We start from the raw sequence: 21,820 nt of genomic DNA on the forward strand, positions 1-21,820 counted from the left end.
TCCAGCGCGGCGAGGAGGCGGAAGCGGGCGGGGTCACGCGGGGCCCGCAGAGACGTGTGATTGGCCCGGTCGGCAGTCGCTCGGCGCTCTGCCCCGCCCAACGCCGGAGCGCGGCGGCACAGGGCGCGCGCGGCCGCCAGCCTCCGCAGGGTTGGGGGCGGGCCGGGCTGAGTTTCTGAATGACTGACGGACGGATTCTGAGGGAACGGCTGAGGGAATGGGGCGGAGGGGCGGCGGCTTCTGAGGGAATGCGGGGGGGCGGGGGGCGGGTTCCCTCGCCGACGTTCCAGGCCTCGCCTTCCCCTCCCGGCTTCTTTGTGTTTGTGTGTGAGGGAGGAGGCCCGGGCGTGCCCCGCGGCCCCTCGGGCCTCGCTCGCCGCAGCTAACGTCGCAGTGTCACGCGGCGGGGCCGAAGCCGCGGAGCCGCCCGTGGCTGGCGTTCACGGTCCGCTCAGCTGAGGCGGGGGGAGACTCCGACGTGTCAGACCTTTCCAGGAGGCCCGTGCGGCTGCGCACCTCTCCAGCCTTTGCTGCCGCGAACACTTTTTTTTTTTTTTTTTAAGATTTTACTTACTTATTCATGAGAGACGCAGAGACACAGGCAGAGGGAGAAGCAGGCTCCACGCAGGGAGCCCGACTTGGGACTCGATCCCGGGTCCGTCCCCAGGGTCACGCCCTGGGCCGAAGGCGGCGCTAACCGCCGAGCCACCGGGGCTGCCCGAGATTACTTTTAAAAATAAATAAATAAAAGGTTTGAAAAAAAAGAAATAATCCTCACTTCCTGGTGGCGATGGTCTGTTGCTGTGCAACAACAAAGTTAAGTCAATTGGGCGGAGCCCTGGGTTTGGGGAAAGACGGTTCGTAATTTCTGAGTCACATGGAAGTCGGGGATTTTTAAGGAGCTGGTGTTTTCAACCCTCATAAATGGCCTTTGGAAACGTTGATACGGTCTCTCTACAAACCCCTCATAGCACAGAAGTGCCAGGGCCCTGAGGGATTGACTGAGCAGTCGGAAATCGGGAACCTGAAGACAACCGAGTGCAGTGAGGAAGGACGTAAAGCTTGGTGGCAAATTGCCTGGGTCCAAATCCTGACATTATTTTATATGCTTTGTAAAGTAGTGTCTATGCCTGGGCTTCCTCATCTGTAAAATAGGGGGTGATAGTACGTTGACCTCCTGGCAATTGGAGGGTTAAATGAGCATTCGCCACAGACACCGAAAACAAGATATGTAGGAAGCCCTCGATAGTTGTTATTTTATATACACCATGATATTCACCATTCCCTAATTGATAGGAAGGTACGCATCCTACAGTTATTTCATCCTTGCACTTATCTCCCCAGATTTTAAAAAAAGATGCTGTACTCCATAAAACCCCACATGATTTAAACCGTAACCAGCAGAAAACTTGGTGCCTCCATATATAATTAATAATATATAGTCCACTTCTCCTAAGTTTTTCAAAAATTACATAGATCAGTCTCAAGGTATTTGCAAAATGAAAGAGAACTCATGATTTTCTGATACAAGCGTTATTCACCTCACCAAGCCCCAGGTCTCAGTCTGTACGTTTATTCCTCCCCTTCCTCATCCATTGGCACCAGTTACTCACACTGAAGAGAGCAGAATGATTTGTCCTGACACTAGAAGCACAATGCAGACTCTGCATATTCGCTATACCTCGGGGCATAAGGTTGGGTTGTTTTTATGATTCTCTAAAATCAGCTGCTCCACAGTCCTTTTATCATGATAGCCCAGGCTTAGAGCTGTGTTTTTGCTGGCTGCATAAAGGAAAACAACATCTTGTCTTGGAAATGTTCTGACTTGCTTATTATGTGAACTGGTATATTAAATGCGATCGTGTTGGCCTGATTTTCAAAGAACTTCAGAATATGTATTCAGAAAAATTTGTGTTCCAGAAATGTGCGTTTGTTGACCTACATCTCTAACCTCCAATGTTGTTAGAACTGAATGACCTTCCCACATTTAAGTTTGTATTTCACTTACTCCAGAGACAAACCCAAGTGGAAACATACCTTACACCCACAACTTAGTGTAAGGGATCTGGAATATAGCCCCAGAACAGTTTTCATTATACCTTTAGATAAAGCCTAGCAACTATTTCCATGACATTAGGCACCTGAAATCTCTTGGCTTATCAGGAGTTTGTTGTTTGTGACACTGGACGTTGTATGGTACTTGAAACTTCAGGCTGGGAAAAATACTGCCCTAGAAAACCAGAAGGCAAGGACTCCTTACTCTACCATACAGAACAATTGGAACAATAGAAGTCAATGATAATAGTAATTAATATTAACCTAAGGCAGGCTTTCCCTGTGTGTTTTTTAATTTCTCCAATACCCAAGGCTACTGTTAGCTACTTTGTTATTCATTAGGGAGTGGTAAAATGTTTCTTCCCTTCTTGTCTGTGATTATTGTCAGTGGAATGATGACATAGGCCTAATAATCTTTATGAGGCTTTTTTATTATTTTTTTAATAGCAAGAAGAAAATTGTCTCTTCCTTTCTCCATGCAAACACACACACATGTTTAAGCCACAATTTAAAAGTTCATCTCACTGGATTTACTTATTTTTAAAATTCTTGGCTGTAGCATTATTTTAAAAATCTTAACTGTAATCTCAGGGTGACCTAACTCCCATTCCATTAACTTTTCTGTATTAACACAATTTTTTTATATCATATAAATAGAGCTAGCATCCATAGATTATTGCTTAACAATTAAAAATATAAACAGACTTTTTAAAATTTAACTTTTTAAAAACTATTTTATTTATTTGACAGGCAAGGGGAGTGGCAGGCAAGGGAGAGGGAGAAGCAGGTTCTCTGTGGAGCAGGGAGCCCTATGTGGGGCTCAATCCCAGGACTCTGGGATCTTGATCCGAGCCAAAGGCAGACACTTAACTGACCTAGCCACCCGTAAGCTCCTAAATACACATTTTAAAAACCAGGAATAAAATCCCATTGGGTGAGGTATTGTATAAAATCCATATGAATAAGTTGATTTATAATGTCCATTAGGGCAAGTTGAACAAAACTTAATACAAATTTATAACATTCAAGAAAAATCTACTAAATTCTCTTAAGTGGCTTTCAATATCTTCTGACATTTGTATGTAAGTTGAAAATCGTCTCCTCTATATTTCTTCTGCCATGAATTCAATTATCATAGACCTATCCATGGTAAAGAAGATATATTTTAGTGCTCTGTCATATTATAAATTTCCCTTTGAGTAACTGACAAACTATTTCTATTTCTTTTCTCTATTGCTTAAAGATCTCACATGGAATTTTATAATGTATAATTGATTGACTTGTAGAGACTGTTGAAGACTTTTTTTTTAAATCAAGGTATGACCTTTGTGGGTAAACTGCTTAGTATTCTTTAGTGACATTAAGCAAGAACAGTTTTTATTTTCTACCTCAAGAGGAAAGAGCCCTTGACTTAGCTACTAGGCATGCCTGAGAGGTTGCCTTACTGAGTAGGATGGCTACTTAGAGTGTGAAGATATGGGGAGGGTCAATAGCATTAGTGTGATAAAAACTTGTCCACCACCAAACAACTAGAAAACTTATATGATAACTAATATTGAGGGTAATATATTAAACAAGAACCTAACAAGTTCCTTTTACATGAAGTTCCTGTCCTTTTATTATATTAGATCTGGCATTTTGACAAGTCCATTAGAGACTAGAGAAGCAAGAGCGTCTATGATTCACTGCTGCTACTGGGGTGTGTTCCCTTGGAGAAGAATAGAGTGATTCAGGTTAGATTAATAATGGTGAGGAACGAGGCTGGGTGTATGTGGGAGGGAGGGTCGTGGCAGAGGAGTTAGACTGTGGAATGGTAATGGTAAAAGTATAGCTGAAGGCCACGTCTTTCTCAGATCCTTTATTAACTCAAATGTCACTGCTGCATTCATTTGGAGAAAAAAGCATTAGATGTCAGCAAATCCTTAAGCAACAGAACATGTCTTATAATCATCTTTAACTACCTGAAGTTTGAGAGATAACAACTCCCAAGATAATTCCACAGTATTGAAATCTGTTTGAAGTGCTGGCAAAAAAAAGTCAATGCAATTTTCTACCCTTACCTCTCATTACTGTTTCAGTCTTGAGAGTACAAAAAGCTTTCTTCCTGGTGATGTTTTTTTAGAAAGAAAAGCAAGAATGTCTAATGGTACCAGGAAAATAAGGAGTTAAAGTAACTTTCTACTATATTCTGGGACACTATTGATTTTTTTCTTCTGTTCTTCTAACCCTTTGGCAAACTTTGATGATAAGTATAGTAGTAGAGAATATCTGTGAATCCGCCTATAACCAGGAATTTTCTGGTCTAGCTCAGGATCTGACTGCTAAATTGAAACTTCATCCCTTGCCCACCACTCTCAAAGGCAACATGAAATGTCTTAGGTTTTCATCATGGGCCTCATGAGCAGTACCAAACCCCCTTGAATGCAGAGCCCCTGACCAAGAGATCTGAATCTCTAGGGAGGATCCATTGGAGAGGCATAATCAAAGATGGGGGAGACGGCTTGAGCAAAGGCATCTCTTCCTTGATCCTCTCTCCTGCAGCTCCAAGACCATCTCATGCCCATGTTCCCCACACTGTGCCTAACTTGTCAGTGACATCGATGTTACCCAGCTCTCCACTCCATCACACCTGTGTGGCCACCGAAAAAATAAGTGTGAAACTTAGTGATGATGCTAGTGACCCTCAACTGACAAATTATATCACTATTTTTTTATAGTGAAAATATGTGTTTCCCATGCATAGGATTCTGGAAAAGAAACATAGAATATAGCTACATTCACCCTGACCCAGTCCTCCAAGACTTCACCCAGCTATTTAAATGTCATTAACATAAAATTAAGACAGATACTTTTCCTTCAACAATGTACACCTTTAACTCAAACTCTTCCCAAACCTCCCACCTCCCAAATTTCCCCTTATGTGCCACATTGGTTATTATTATAGCAGCTATCAAGAACCTACGTTATCTCAGTTATTTTTCACTTTTCCATGTAAGTGACTGGGTCTAAGTCAAATTATCCTTTTCTGGGGATCCCTGGGTGGCTCAGCAGTTTAGCACCTGCCTTCAGCCTAGGGCATAATTCTGGGGTTCCAGGATCGATTTCCACATCAGGCTCCTGCATGGGGCCTGCTTCTCCCTCTGCCTGTGTCTCTGCCTCTCTCTCTCTCTGTGCCTCTCATGAATAAATAAATAAAATCTTTTAAAAAATTATCCTTTTCTTAGGGTCATTTACAAACTTTCCTTTTATCTTTTTTTTTTTTTTTTTTTTTTAACCAAGAGTAGGTCACTCAGTTGTTTTCCGGTACTCCACAATGCCTGGGAATAATGGCTTAATCTACCTCCATTGCACTGCTTACTTTCTTCCTTACCCTGTGTTATAACTTGTGAATCTATGTCTTTCTATGAATGCTGGATATTGAAAACTCAACCTCTATGTTACCAAAGATCTACTGTGAGTGGAATTCAGATCAAATGCAGGGATAATACTCACCAGCAAACATGATCTTCTCAGATGTTTGAAAGCCTCTCACTGAGCAGATAGCATGCCATGAAACCAAAGAACACAGGTTTGGGTTTTGGAAGGCAGGCAACTAATCACGTCCACATTTGTTAAGCAAATTCCAATGAACTATAGATTATAAGCTGCCCATAGGTTTAAAAAAAAAAGCATTACTACAGGTTGCCATTATCTGAAATGCTTTCCTAGCCTAACTCTGAGCCATTGAAATAGGGTATTTTAAACCTGCATATACAAGTTTAAGATTTTTGTAAAGCTGCCAAATCTTTAATATAACAATAATTAACATAAAGCTTGTGCAATTAAGTTGCCCTGAAAGGAATGAGTTTGAATCTTTGGCAAGATTTCCTCTTTTTTAAAAAAAAGCAGCTTCGCCAGTATATATTATCTTCACCCAGAGCTGTTTCCCTTAGGTTTTGCAGGTATGCGAAGCTGACTTTGTTTCATTCCAATAACTGTCTATAGGGATAGCAATTTATTTTCAGTCACAAATTTTCAGGATGAATCAATCCTAACCAAACCAATTTTACCGACCAATATAATCTGCCATGACTATTTCCATTTTTATAATTTGAAAGAATCAGACTTGCTGATCCCCTCAACCTAAATAGAATTCTTCTGTGCTGAGAATGGGATTAAGTTCCCAAAATAAACTCCCAGGAAGAGAATTCATTTCAGAAAAAGAAATTCACAGATATCAAACAGTAGATGTGGTGAGCCAGTACCTGAAGTGACTTGATTTTAAGGAGTGAAAATAGCATATTATTACAGATTTGAAAGACTACAGCTTAGAGTTATATGGACTAATGAGAGTACAAATCTCTCTCTACTTATGGTGGAGTTACATCCTGATAAATCCATTGTAATGTGAAAATATCATTAAGTCAAAAATACATTTAATACATCTAACCTACCAAAAATCTCCCTTAGCCTAGCCTACCTTAAATGTGCTCAGAACACTTACATTAGCCTACAGTTGGCCAAAATCATTTACTTCATTATAAAGTGTTGGATATCTCATCTAATTTATTGAATAGTGTACTGAAAGGGAAAAACAGAATGGTTGTATGAGTACAGAACAGTTTTAAGTGTATAGGTTATTTACCCTCGTGACTACATGGCTGACTAGGAGCTGTGGCTCCCCACCACTGCTTAGCATCACAAGAAAGTAGAGATCAAAATTCAAAATTTGACATGGTTTCTACTGAATGCGTATCACTTTTGCACCATCGTAAAGTTGAGAATTCATAAGTTGGACCATCATAAGTCTGTACTAAAAAGCTAAAATTGAGTATTTGCATACTATTTAGCAGCTCTGAAGGCAAGCTTTATAAACCCATCAATAACTGCTCAAGCTAAGATTATAGGAAGCTTTCCTGGATCACTACCTTCATAACTGAACCCATCCTCAAGAGTTCAAAATTCAGTGCCAAGAATTCTGTAGGAGAGGAAAGAATGAGAAGGAAAAGGAAGGAGGAAGACATCTTTACTATATGTTTCTTGCCCTAAGAAAGAATAAAAGTCTTGTATTTAAAACACTATTTTTTTAAAGATTTTATTTATTTATTCATGAGAAGCAGAGAGGGGGGCGGGCAGAGACACAGGCAGAGGGAAAAGCAGGCTTCCTGCAAGGAGCCCGATGTGGGACTCGATTCTGAATCCTGGGATCATGCCCTGAGCCGAAGGCAGACGCTCAACTGCTGAGCCACCCAGGTGTCCCAAAACACTATTTTTTATAACAGATTATTGATTACTAGGCTTGCCTATGCCATAATACAAGTTATTTTATGATTTAACCTGGGTTTTGAGGTTCAAATAGCAGATCAAATACCAAGAAACCTGGGTACATTGATTGGGGCTATCTTCTGAGAAAGTCCTGATTTCTTCCTTAATGAGAAATGCATACCTCATGTTCTTTAAGATCTTTGATACAATCGAATAAAAAGAGTTATGAAAGTTCAATATTTAATGATTAATAAACATGTAAACATGCATTGTAGATATGCCTATATTTTCTTAGGACTGATGCAATATTATAATAATTGGGTTAAAACTGATTATATCTTGTAAATTAGATAACCCAATTTTACAGTAGGTAAAATTTTAAATGAGTAAGGCCGTAAAGCCACAGACCTTACTTCAGTTTTCTTTAGCATTCCAAACCTTTTCTTTGTTGAGTTTCTTTGTTGTGTGCAGTGAATTGGGGATTAAATGGGCTGTGGTCACAAATTGTGAAGGTGAGGTTGCTTAAACATGACATAATCATGGGTTATCAGTTTAAATTGGGGAAAATGGGAAAGTCATTTAGGATTTTTGTTTGAATACAAATTTAGGTGAATACAAATGATACACATTGATGTTTACAACTGTTTTTCTCTGATTCATTCATTCTGCTGGAAGTATGGCTGTAGCAAGGGATAGGACTGAATCAGAGCAGCTGAGTTCTTTACTGACCCTACTACTAACAACTAAAGTGCTTTGTGACTTTGGCAGATTCAACTAAATTCTATGGTCTCAGTTTTCTCATCTATGAATTGTGGAGAGACGAGTGATCTTTCCAAGCTCTGAGTTTTTCTAATTCAAGTTTGGGTGCATTTTGGTACACCTGACATTACCAGTTCCCACTACTTCTCAGTTCACAGAAAATTAAAATTACAGATAAAATTCCCAATAGAAACAATCATTAAAACTGACACTATGGAAGATGTGCGAGGTGCTAAAGATGGAAAAGTAAATATATTTTTTTAGGAGTTTACAAAGACAAATTAGGCACATCAGCATTTATCACATAGATTCAATCAGTATGAGCCCTGAGAAAATTTGCTATGTGGAGGATTTTTTTTCTTCAATGACCTTTCCTTCCTCTCAGCAGCCTTCCCATATCATCAGAGTCCCAATCTCCCAAGCCCTGGGCCTCAGGCTAACTCCCACTACCTGCCACTGCCATTGCAGAACATACTCCTGGTTAGTCTGCCTACTTGTACTATCATCTTCTGGGACCCATGCCCTTGCTTTTATTAATGTTTCTTGCTTACCATAGGTGCTCAATAAGTGTGTTTTGAATGAATTCAAATTTAAAGACAAATGATTAATTTTAAGAATGTTTAAGGATAAATGATTTAAGGATAAATGATTAATTATTTAAGGATAAATAAGGATAAGTGATTAAGGTTAAATTTAAGGATAAATGATTATTTAATCCATAATGCAAAAGGTTATGAAAGTTCAAGATTTAATGAAAATCCCAAAGTGAGGAGAGAAAGTTATAATGTAGCAGCCTAATAGAGCAAGGGATGGGGAAATATTAACAGTAGGCAGAATTTTCACTGTGCCCTTTAAATTACTACTGGGGTGGTTACCAGAAAGACCAAGCCGTGACTAGAAGCTTGGAATGTTCAGACACCTCCTCCCCAACCACTTCTCTAGAGAGGGGAGAGGGGTTAGAAGCAGAGTTAATAATTGATCATGTCGATGTGAGGAAGCCTCCCTAAAATCCCAATGGTATGGGTAAAAATCCCAATGGTTTGGGTAAAATCCCAAAGAGTTTCCAGGTTGGTGAGCACAACCATGTTACCAGGAGGATGACACATCCCAACTCCACAGGAACAGAAACTCCTGTGCTTAGGACTCTCCCAGACCTTGCCCTATGCATCTTTTCATCTGGATATTCATCTCATTTGTATCCTATATCATATCCTTTAATAAACTGGTAAAGTGGGGCATCACCAGTTGGCTGGCTCAAGTGGTTGAGCATCTGACTCATGATGTCAGCTCAGGTCATGATCTCAGGGTCATGAGATTGAGCCCTGTGTTGAGCTCTTCACTCAGCTCAGAGTCTGCTTGAGATTCTGTCCTTTTGCCCCTCCCCCTGCTCATGCTGTCTCTTTCAAATAAATAAAATCTTAAAAATATATATAATAATAAATGGACTGGTAAACACAAGTGTTTCCCTGAGTTCTGTGAGCTGCTCTAGCAGATAGTTGAATCCAAGGGGGAGGAGGTCACAGGTACCTCTGATTTGTAGCCAAGTTGGACAGAAGTTGTGGATAACCTGGGGACCGACTACTTGCCTAAAGGAGACACACAGGAGACAAGTTCGGTTTTTTTCCTAACATACATATTATCTAGCAATTCCGCTTCATGGTATATACCCCAAAGAATTGGAAGGAGGGACTCAAACAGATATTTATATACCAATATTCACAGCAATGTTATTCATAATAACCAAAAGGTGGAAATGACCCAAATAACTATCAGCAGATGAATGGATTAACAAAATGTGGTATATGGATACAATGGAATATTATCCAACCTTAAAATATTATGCTAAGTGAAATAAGCCAGGCACAAATCACTCACACCTTTCCAGCTTCATCTGTGCCACTTTTCAGCACACACCCTGCACACAAGCCTTCTCTAATTATGTACTTGTGGTTACCAAAACAGGCCAGACTCCTCTCCTGATCATCTTGCTTGGTTTTTCTGCCTGGAAGACATAGGCACATATGTGTATGTGCAGACACACAAATACACCTTCAGAGGCCTAATTCCTATTTCCACCTCAAGACTAGGATCAAGGGTCAAAATCCCCACCTGCTCTCACCTCCTTCCCAGTGGCCCACATTCTCCTTTTATTCTCCTCCTCACTCTAGTCTGCTAGCTAGTTAAATGCCCTTCTTCTTTCACTGTCCCCTGTAGCTGTGAAATAATACATATTTTACCATGAGTTATTCGAGAATAGGAACTACATCTTTGATTTCTGTATCCCCAGCATCTGCACAAAAAGCTTAGCAGGTTTTTGGGGTTTAATTGGGAGATAAAGTGCTAAGGGCACAGGAAAAGTCCTCAGGAAATTCTGAGAAGGTTGAGTCAAAGAAGGTTTCATGGGGAAAAAGATGGTATTTGAGCTGTATTTCATTGTTTTCACAACAATCTTGACAGAATCTTTCTTTTTGCTTTTCAGTCAACATCTTTTTATTTATTTATTTATTTATTTATTTATTTATTTATTTATCTATTAATTAATTAATTTATTTATTTGAGAGAGGGAGCATTAGCAGAGGGAGAAGGAGAAGCAGACTCCTTGCTGAATGCAAAGCCTGACTTGGGGCTCAATCCCAGAACTCTGCGATCATGACCTGAGCTGAAATCAAGAGTCGGACACTTTAATCAGGTTTAGCATTTCTCAGTTATAAATCAGACACTTAATTGAATGAGACACCCAGCTGCCACAACATTTTTTTTGTTTTGTTTTACAACTAATTCTGTCATATATTCTACAAGTATATGACCCTGATTATAGGACACAGATATGCCTTGGGTATTCTTGAAGCCAAGAATATGGAGGATAACTCGTGTTTAGAAGTAGTTCTAGACACTCTAGCATTTACCGAGTAACCAATTTGCCCAGGTTAGGTTCCCAAACCCTGTTTCTTCAACCAAACCTTTTAATTTATTCCCAGATGCTTTGCTCATTTATCATGCCAAGCTGCTTGAAGGGCAAGAATTAATATGAGAAGCTGAACTGTTAATTCAAGAAATATTTGAGGGACAACTACTCTAAGATAAAAGCATGAACTACCTGAAGGTTACTTCTGTCTTGAGAATTTACCAGCTGCTGGAAAGAGTCAGGAATCAAATCACACAAATATTTTAGAAAATAGAATTGTTTAGTTAACATCTGTTCTCTTTGTAGGCTTGCTTAGATCTGATCCAGTTGATCTGATCCAGTTATTCTGGAATATCTGTATGTGGGGAAAAGCTTAATCATCAGATGCTAGCTGTATGGCTATGTCTACAGGGATCCAGAGAGTCTGAGGACATTTCTTATTGTAAGCTCATTGACAGGCTTACAAAATATAATGGGTTGTTATATTCTACTCCTGTTGCTGTATGCCAGGTTATAAAGAAGGAAGTATAGGGAAGCAGTTAAAAGAATAGACAGAGGAGTCAGATATACCTGGATCTAAATCTCAACTCTGCCTTTTAGAGGGATAGTAATGATAATCTCACTAAAAGTGTTTCTTCATTTATCAAATGCGGTAATATCTACTCTCTTAAATATGATGATGCAGATAAGGTGTTTAATATGGAACTTGCCGGATAGTAACTCTCCACATAATGGTGAAGATGGTAGTGCTGGGTGGTGATTATGTTAAAACTAAAGATGGAGACAAGTGGCAGGGGCAGTATAATAGAGCTGCTTGATTAGAGAACTTTTCTCAGTCTCTTTCATTTAGCCAGATTTTCTCAATTGTGCTCCAATAGAACAATGGTGTTCTGTGAGCTGGTTCAAGGTGTTTTACAAGTAAAATTGAAAGTAGGTGATCTTTTCTAAATTTACAGAAAAAAATTAAAATAAGAAATAGTATGCTTCCAGGGCCCTTGGGTGGCTCAGTTGATTAAGCATCTGCCCTCAGCTCAGAGCATGATCCCAGGGTCCTGAGATCAAGACCTGTATCAGGTTCTTTTCTCTGTGGGGAGTCTGCTTCTCCCTCTCTCACTGTGCTCTCATTCTCTCTCTCACTCTCATGCTCTCTCTTTCAAATAAATAAGTTAAATCTTTAAAAAAAAAAAAAAAAGAAAAGAAATAGGATAGTTCCAATTACAATTTTTTCTACATACTCTTCTTAACACTTCTGTGTCTGCTAGTGGACTACATAGCAAATGAACATTAAGAAACATCAGTGGGACTCATGGGTGGCTCAGTGGTTGAGCATCTGCCTTTGGCTCAGGGCGTGATCCCACAGTCCCGGGATCAAGTCCCACATCGGGCTCCCTGCATGGAACCTGCTTTTCTCTCTGTCTATGTCTCTGTCTCTCTCTCTCTCTGTCTCTCATGAATAAATAAATAACATATTTTTTTAAAAAAAAGAAACATCAGTAAACTGATTTAAGTGTTTTTTTTTTAACATTCAACAAATATTTTAACATTCAACAAATATTCAACATTCAACTTTAAAAGTTTTGGGGGCTTTTTTTTGTTTGTTTTGTTAAAGACTTTGGTCAGTTTTCTTGCTAGTATTATTGCTCTTATTTCATATGACAAAATGGCTTTATTTTTTCTGTTCTGCCAAGAGCACCATATCATCACCATACTTGACCACTAGTAGAAGCACATGGTCTGCTATTACCAGCATCCCATAGTCTAAAGCTTTAGTGTCTTGGATTTTAGGGCACCCTTTAGACTTTACTAAACTATCCATGGAGAATCCCAGTGTTCCTCTCCTAATCCCCTATTATATTAGAAGGAATATTGCCTTAAAAATACAAAAGATGTGGTTTATGTATACAACGGAATATTTCTCAGCCATTAGAAACGACAAATACCCACCATTGCTTCGATGTGGATGGAACTGGAGGATATTATGCTGAGTGAAATAAGTCAATCGGAGAAGGACATTGTATGGTCTCATTCATTTGGGGAATATAAAGGGTAGTGAAAGGGAATAAAGGGGAAAGAAGAAAAAATGAGTGGGAAATATCAGGGAGGGAGACAGAACATGAGAGACTCCTAACTCTGGGAAACGAACTAGGGGTGGGGGAAGGGGAGGTGGGCAGGGGTGGAGGTGACTGGGTGACAGGTACTGAGGGGGGCACTTGATGGGATGAGCACCGGGTGTTATTCTATATGTTGGCAAATTGAACACCAATAAAAAATAAATTTATTAAAAAATACAGAATTGTTTTTTTAAAACTGAAATCTAAGTTGCTAGACACTTCTTCACTTATGCTACACTCTGTGAATGGATAAGTACATCTGTATCTCTGAGAGTCATTATATATGATGATGTCCTAAAGAGTGAGAGTAAGAAGAATTGGGAACATAGAGGAAACACATCCTGCTTTAGCCTATGCTCTGTACTAGTCATCCCCAAGAAGAGAGAACAGTGCTGTTCAAGGTAGCTGCTCAAGCTTTGGAAAATGAATGACTAAATCTTGACTCATTTTCCTCTCATAAATTCTCTGAGGCTCAGAGTAACTTATCGACGCTTGTTCTTGATAAGTAGGTGAGTCTAGCACATTTCTAGGTGTTGGCTGGTATGACTGATTTCTGAGTACAGCACAAAGCCCATCCGTTGAATAGCCTTGGGCAGTCCTCATCTCTACAATAGGGCCCAGTATTACTTCTTCCATGTTTACCCACTCAATAAGTCTTCCATGTTAATTTGGAGACATGGAAGAAAAGGATTTGGAAATCTCATTCTCCAGACACAAATAAAATGGCTCAAAGAACATGACATGAATTCTGAGACCCAAGTCTAGGCTTCTCCAGATACTTCATACTGCTGAAGGCCTGGATGAACACTTCTGTTTAACTCAGTTTCATTTTTGCAAGTAATGCTTCACATTGAAGGATCATGCACAACAGTTTCATTGTTTGTATTTTTATTAATTTCTTATCTCAAGTGCTGGCTTCATTGTTATGAAGTGAATCGGACACCCTAACAAAAATTAGGAGTAACAATCTTTCTTCCTAAGGCTTCTGTACCCAGACTACAGTTGGATTTATAAGAAAAGCTCGATGGTTAGCCTTAGCTTTAAACAAAGTAAATTTACAATCCCCTTTGAAGAATTTCCTGGAAAACTTTTTCTTATTGTAGATATATAAGCCCTGATATTGCTAAACATACCAGAAATAAATCCTTCAGTCCACAAAATCTTTTTCTATGCTCTATCAACATTGAACTTAAGGAATTAGAATCTTAATATTTTTTATTCCTAAACAAATCAAATCATGAAATGTATAAGAACAACCAAAATGGGTTTATTACAGGAGTATAATGCTATTTTAGCACTTGATAATCAACATAGTTCACCGTATTGATCGAAAAAAAAATTCATATGACCATCTAAATAGATGGTTAATAAAAAGCATTTGAGAAAGTTAAATACTAATTCATGTTAAATAAAATTGTGGAACATATCAAGTCTGTATTTATAAAACATATAAGCATATAAACAATAACCATTAAAACATATTAACAGTATGTTTGTAAAGCATATAAACTATAAAATACATACAGCTGTATAACATCATCCTAAGAACTCATAGAGCTTAATAAGTAGAGACATAGACAAAGGCTCCTGAATTGAAAGACTACATTTTAAAGATGTTGAGTTCCCTCAAATTGGTATATGGATTTTGTGCAATTTCCATTTTTAAAAATTCATAGTAGATGTTGTGTATGTGTATGGCAGGCTCATTGTAAAGTTTAAGTGGAAATGCAAAGACCCAAAAATGGCCAAGAGGCATTGGGGAAAAAAAAAAAAAAAAAAGAGGAACTAAAGAAAGAGAACAAGGTATTAACCTCATTGATATCAAGATATCTTGAAGAGCACCTGGGTAGTTCAGTTAGTTAAGAATTTGCCTTCAGCTCAGGTCACGATCCCAGGAATCAAGTCCTGTGTTGTGCTCCCTGCTCAGCAGGAGGTCTGCTTCTCCCTCTCCCTCTGCCTGCTGCTTCCCCTACTCGTGCAGTTTCTCTTTCTCTCTGTCAAATAAATAAATAAAATCTTTAAAAAAAAAAGATATCTTGATATCTAGGCGCTGTGGAATCGAAGCAAAGAGATGGATAATAGTGAAGCATAGTCCAAAATATACTCATGTAGAAGTAGAGACTTGATTTATGATAAAGATAACACTAAGGAGATATGCTAAGAAAGAAGGATCTTTTATTTATTTATTTTTAAAGATTTACTTATTTATTTGAGAGAAGTCAGTGTAGTAGGGGAGCAGAGGGAGAGGAAGTCTGAATCAAATACAGACCAACTGAAGCTCTTACACACTGCTAGTGGGAATGTAAACTCTTGTGAAATACCTAGCATTAGTTACTAAAATTAAATGTGTACATACCCTATAACCTAGCAAGTGCACTTCAAGGTATAGGTCCAGGAGGAATTTTGTGCACATGTGCAACAAAAGATATGTATAACAAAGTGGTAGCATTTTTCATAATAGTCAAAGTCTGCAACAATTCAAATGTGCTGGCTTTCTGAGGCACATATACTGAAACAATTCAAATGTCAATATATAAATAACATGTAATACAATGGAAGCTGCACAGCATTACACATGACAATATGGATCTTATGTTGAGCCAAAGAAGTCATACACAAAAGATTATTATCATGTAATTCCATCTTAATCATTTCAAAAACACACAGAATTAATTTATGGTACTAAAAGTTCCTGAAAAGTGGAATTGCTATGGGCTGGTGAAGTTCTATTTGTTGCCCCAGATAGTGGTTAGGAAGGTATGTTCGCTTTGTGATTATTCATTAAGCTGTATTATTATAATTTGTGTAACTTTCTGTATGTGTGTATTTTTTTAAAGCAATGAAAACAAAAGACAAGCAGCCCATGAATCAATAACTTTCTCTTCATGCTTCAAGATTTATTCGTTTTTCAAGTTCCAAAGTTTTGAGGTAGCAACAAGCATTTCTACATAGCTATATTATATGTACTCATTGAATATGAAAAATTGTTTATTAATAGTCTTTATTATTTAGAACGCTTCTAAGTTTATAGAAAAATTGAGCAGGAAGTACAGAGTTCCCATATATCCCCCGTTTTCTCTCCCTACCAACCAGTTTCCTCAATGACTGGCATCTTGCATCATTAGTGTGATACATTTGTTATAATTGTAAGCCAGTAATGATACTTATTCTTAAGTGAAGTGCATAGTTTACATTGCAGTTCATTCTTTGTGATGTGCATTCTATGGGTTTTGACAAATGCATAATGACATGTATCTACCTTTATAATAGAATGGATTTTACATGTTATTTTTAATTTAAATTGGTATTTAGTTTATTAGCTTCATACAGTTTCTATAATGATTATTTTTTCCCATTGCTGGTTGATTTTGTCTTTTTTATAACTATAGCTATTTTCCAGAGAGGATATAAATTTCTTTTTATGTTATCAGCCAGTGGTTTAAGTAACATCAAGTTAAGGATTTAGTGCCAAGTACTGGGCAAAAAACATTGCTTCCTAGGTCTGAAATTTCAGAGATAGCCTACCTTGCATTTGTCTATGCCAGTTAGAAGATGTGTCAATATTCCAGCGCAATATTCTATTATTATGTTTCAGGGAGGACCTGCCATGAACCATCAACCCTCAGCCCCCACACTGAGGATCACTGAGTCATGCTCTGAATCAACACAAGACTCAAGACAGGATGTGCAAGTTCTTACTCCTGGTACAGTCATCTCAAAAGGCTTGATATACCTTAATATGTATTAATATGTGAATATCAACCGTATTCAACCTGGAGGTCTGGATGGCAGATTTTCCCTCTGCTCCTCCCCCTGCTTTCCTCAGGGTAGCACCTTAGAAATGACTTAGAAAGGAAGATAACTGTTCTCAACTGCCTTCGTTCATAAAGAAGCAAATAGTGGTGGCTGCTAGTAAGTATTCAGGACTAATGTGGAAAATCTAATGACTGCAATTTGGTCTTAGAGTGAACTTTGTTGGATGTGTGATTATGAGCACCAGATTAGAGATAAACCCACTTTTCAGTCATTGAAAAGAACAACATACCAGGAGTGTTGATTATATATTAGAAGAAGAGAAAGCAGAAACACCAAATGTGTTCAGAAACAACCAAAAAAACCATGTCATATAAACACAATCTGTAAATAGAACTAATGAAATCCAAAGTCAAGAAAAACATCAAAGGCAATTCAAAGTTGTCATGAGGCAGGATGAGTTTACCAACATTTTAAGTGAAATTATATAGAAATTACCACTCGTGTGGTCTCATTATAATACGAATTTTACTAAACCAAAACATTGGAAAGGATTAGATTGACATCTAATGATCCTAGGCTTAATGAGCTTTTTCTCCATGGAGAATATTAAAACAACAAGATCATGAGGAATTATTTAGAACTGTAAGAAAAGAAAACCACTTTTTCTTTCTTCTTGATGTTGTTTCAAATTTTTATTTAAATTCCAGTTAGTAAAAAATAAATAAATAAATAAATAAATAAATAAATAAATAAATAAAATCTTTAAAAATAAAATAGCAAATATATAGACTTATCCTTTTCTGAAAATATTCTTACCCAGTGATAAACTGTGATCTTGGAGTTCAGATGTAGCTGAGAAGGTCTGTGAGATACCAAAGGGCTTCTGCCCCTGAGGCTGCATCTGTTTTCTGTCAAATGCTGTTAGCTGCCTTTTAACGTACAAAGTTCTCAGGTGTGTTCAGGTAAACAGAGCTGCACAACTATAAACAATGTTAACGGAATGCAGTGTCCATCCACGCAGTTAATGATTTGTGGAATATCCAACTTATGTAAGATTGAACTGTGCACTCACTTTTTCTGTTGTATGGGGGATGTCATTTGTTTTATTAAAAATGAATATGGGGCAGCCTGGTGGCTCAGCGGTTTAGCGCCGCCTTTAGCCCAGGGCCAGATCCTGGAGACCTGGAATCGAGTCCCGCATCAGGTTCCCTGCATGGAGCCTGCTTCTCCCTCTGCCTGTGCCTGTGCCTCTCTCCCTCTCTCTCTGTGGATCTGTCATGATTAAATAAATACAATCTTAAAAAAAGAAAAATGAATGTGTTGGGGCACCTGGGTGGCTCAGTTGGCTAAGCATCTGGCTGTTGATTTCATCTCAGGTCTTGATTTTGGGGTTGTGAGTTTGAGCCTCACACTGGGCTCCATGCTGTGTATGGAGCCTACTTAAAAGAAAAAAAAAAAAAAAAAAAAAAAAGAATGTGTTGTTCTTCTTACATGAAAAGGATTTTTACCCCTGAACTCCAATTTTTTTGGACAATCCTGTGCATTGTATGGGACTCCACTGAGCCTTAACTATACTGTTGCCTAATTTCTTTGCGAGCACCATGCCTGAAGGCAACAAGCTGAATGGTTCTTTTTTTTAATATTCATTTATATCAGAAATATACCAAAATATTTTAATAGAGTTTCTGTCATGTAAATAATTTATTATTATGAGGACTTGTACTGTTTTGTTTAAAAGATTGCAAGAAAGAATATCCTTTAAGTCTCTGGGCCAGGACTTTTAGCAGGAAGGGACCTCCTGTAGCTGGTTTTCACGTCATGCCTCATGTGCTGAGGGAGTTAGTTTACAAACTCTTTCCCATTTATATTTCAGTAAAATTCTCCATTCCAATAGAAAAACCTCTCCCAGGGATGCCAGGAATCTGGGGTGTATAGATTGATACTCAGCATGTAAGGATGGCTGCCTTAGGAATACCAGGTGCTTTCACTGGTTTAAAAAAAAAAATCAAAGGAATCCTTTAAACCTCTTTTGGGAACAAGCATTGAAAAAAAAGATAATTTTTAATTTCTCTGGAAAATGCTCTTTTTCACCGATCTAAACACACTTTGCAACTACCAAATGTCAGCACGATTTGACCAAGCTCCTTACAATGACTGAATATTTCTTATGCATTTCCCTGTGGGCTAGAATGTACCTCCCACAAATAAAATTAAGGAGTGCCTGCATCTTGCCTTTACCTGAAAATGTCTTGGGGTTACAGTTATGACATGTCATCACTCAAAGAGATTAGAGCATCAGACTTAGAATAAGCTGGCAATAGAACCCAAAAAGAAAACATACAAAAATTTACAAGACTGTAAAAACTCTAGGACCAGAAAAGCAAGCAAGATCTTGTCCTTTCAACCCACCTAAGGCAAAATAGAGAGTCATCCCCCATGGGAAAAGCAAATGAAACCTAACTTTGTTTCAAATCTTCATTTCAGAGCCTGATCTCAAGAACTCCTACGTTAAGAATGAAGAGTCTAATCACACTTTATTTTCACCTGTTATCAGGCTCCACAGTGGAAAAGAGCCCAGCTGCTGATATTATCTGTGCATCCAGGAATGGCTGAGGAGGTGGAAACATGCCCACAAGTCCTTTCTCTCGTATCGCTCATGAAACATTGAGAGTCTAACCCAAATTGGAAGCAGTTAAGAAAATACTGGAAGGGAGTGGAAGAAATTGGAAGAATGTTCTAGCTCTTCTGTTGAGGGCTCTAGATGCATCCTATCCCTCCCAATTTAGGGAAAACCAATCTAAATTATCCTTCTCACCTTCCTGCGTATCATCCTCCTCTTCCCTCTGCTTCTCCTCTTGTTTTCTGTGTTACTTCATGACTCCCTTCTGCATTTTACTTTTCTTCCTCATACTTCTTGTGTTCTCTTTTTCCTTATTTCTCATTCCACTTGGAATGAATCTTTTCTCACTACTACAGTGAGCCTGATACAGACCAGGGGCTGTAGACACAAACATGAATACAGCATCAGGGACATGGCCGAGAGAAGGGGATGCGGTGGAGGGTGAGGGTAGCAGGACAGGTCTGGGTTTTAGCATGTGGAGGTTGAAGTGCCCACAGGATGTGCATGGAGGTAGATGGTACCAGTTGGGAATACAAATCAGGAGTTTAGGAAAACAGGAAGATTTTTGAATGCCTGTTATATGATAGGTACTGTGTTTGGTGTTGGGAATGGAGTAAAAAAGATAAAACCCAGCCCATTTCTCCAAGGACTTTAAGAAAACAAACAGGTGCATTCAAGTGTTAGTGATGCAGAAAGAGTATGAGCAGGGGCTGAGGAGTTCCAAAGGACAAGTCAAGTGTCCTATGTGGGAAATGAGGTAAGATTGGCTCCTCAGTTTCATTAAACAGACTAACCAGGATGGTGTCCACAGGCATTCAATTTGTAATTGGACCTTGAAGATCTGTTGATACCAAATTGTTCCAGCCAGTCTTGCCCATAGGGTAAGATTAGCTTTTCTGACTTGTATTCTTCTTTCTCTAACTGGACACTGATGTCCAGGAGCAAAACAGTCTCCATCTCTACATGGGGACAGAAAATCTGGGACTACCTGCAAGGCCTCCTGCCCAAGTTGTCACAAGAAGCCTAAACTTTTTAGCTTTATTGTCAGGCTTAACACTACGCTGATTTTGCTAAATAGCCAATGATTGCTGCATTTCTTCCCCTATATTTCCTAGAACAAGCCTGATGGTATTCTGGGATAGTGTGCAGACTTTAATAAAGCTGGCAGTCTGATGGGCTTTTCTGAGAGCACAAGGAGATAATTGCTGTGAGGATTCTTGGCCGTGTGAGATCTGACAAAATTAACTTTATATTTCAAAATCTCTCCCTAGCTTTTGTGGTAAAATCCCCTTTGACTTATCAGATCTTGAACTAATGGAAATTCCCTCCCACACTACCCTAACTCCCAACCCCATTTGTTTGAGAATCAGAGGAAACTCTCCTGTCTTTCATCAGTCACCCATTTGTATCTCTCTTCTAACCTAAAAAATCCTGAGTCTGATAGGTAAATTAAGGTTTACATAAACAACCTAACTTTCCCAGCTCTTTCTCAGATGTCTGAGTTAACTCAGACAAACCAAAAATGGAAACCCAAAGATCACACACCTGCGGCATTTTTATCCCTTTAAAGGAAAAGTCCCCTTTTGTGTTTTTCCTTTGCCAAGAACACGGCTCTCTAGCCACAGATTACTGCTAAGAACACAGGAAGCCTTGAATGTTGGTATAAGGTTCTATATATAGTTAAGTCAATACGGCTGCAATCAACTCAGATCTCTCTACTCAGTCTAGGATTGTTTTTCCAGATTTTGTGTTTAGATTGTCTACTTCCCTCCAAAATTGCCTATTAAAATGTTGTTTCAATTATGGTAATGTATTATTATTGATGACCTGAACCTTATTTATGATACTCTTCCAAGTTACATGAGATTATTATAAAATAACTATAGTGAAATTAAAGTTGCTTCTTATCAGTTCTGGGAAAAGAGGACTATTGGATTTTTTTTAACAATGTTTCTTTTCTTCCTCTCTCTCTTTTTTAAATTTAAATTCCAGTTAATTAGTATGCAATGTCGTATTAGTTTCACATATATAATATAGTGATTCAACAATTCCATATAATACCTGGTGCTCATCACATCAAGTGCCCTACTTAATCCCAATCTCCTGTTTCTCTCATCCTCCCACTCACCTCCCCTCTGGTCACCATCAGTTTGTTCTATATAGTTAAGAGTCTGTTTCTTGGTTTGCCTTCCCCCCTCTCTCTCTTTTTCCCCTTGGCTCATTTGTTTCTTAAATTCCATATGTCAGTGAAATCATATGACATTTGTCTTTCTTTGACTGACTTATTTCACTTAGCACTATACTCTTTAGCTCCATCCATGTAATTGCAAATGGCAATCTTTCATTCTTTTTTTATGGCTCAGTAATATT

General features: G+C 38.5%; 1 long non-coding RNA gene across 5 annotated transcripts; it reads left to right on the forward strand.

The window, feature by feature from the left end:
- Positions 1 to 18: 18 nt before the first annotated feature.
- On the forward strand, positions 19 to 21,415 carry LOC144301159 (uncharacterized). Of its 5 annotated transcripts, none has more exons than XR_013367958.1 (4): positions 19 to 3,372; positions 3,684 to 3,788; positions 15,912 to 16,002; positions 16,670 to 19,286. It is a non-coding gene; the product is annotated as an uncharacterized LOC144301159 (long non-coding RNA). The 5 variants fall into 5 exon arrangements; XR_013367959.1 differs by adding an exon at positions 19,315 to 21,415 and having other exon boundaries at positions 28 to 3,788; positions 16,670 to 16,986; XR_013367961.1 differs by adding an exon at positions 19,385 to 21,415 and having other exon boundaries at positions 28 to 3,788; positions 16,670 to 16,986.
- The last annotated feature ends 405 nt before the right edge of the window (positions 21,416 to 21,820 follow it).

This window comes from Canis aureus, chromosome 29 (genome assembly GCF_053574225.1).
Source record: "Canis aureus isolate CA01 chromosome 29, VMU_Caureus_v.1.0, whole genome shotgun sequence".
NCBI classification, from domain to species: Eukaryota; Metazoa; Chordata; class Mammalia; order Carnivora; family Canidae; genus Canis; species Canis aureus.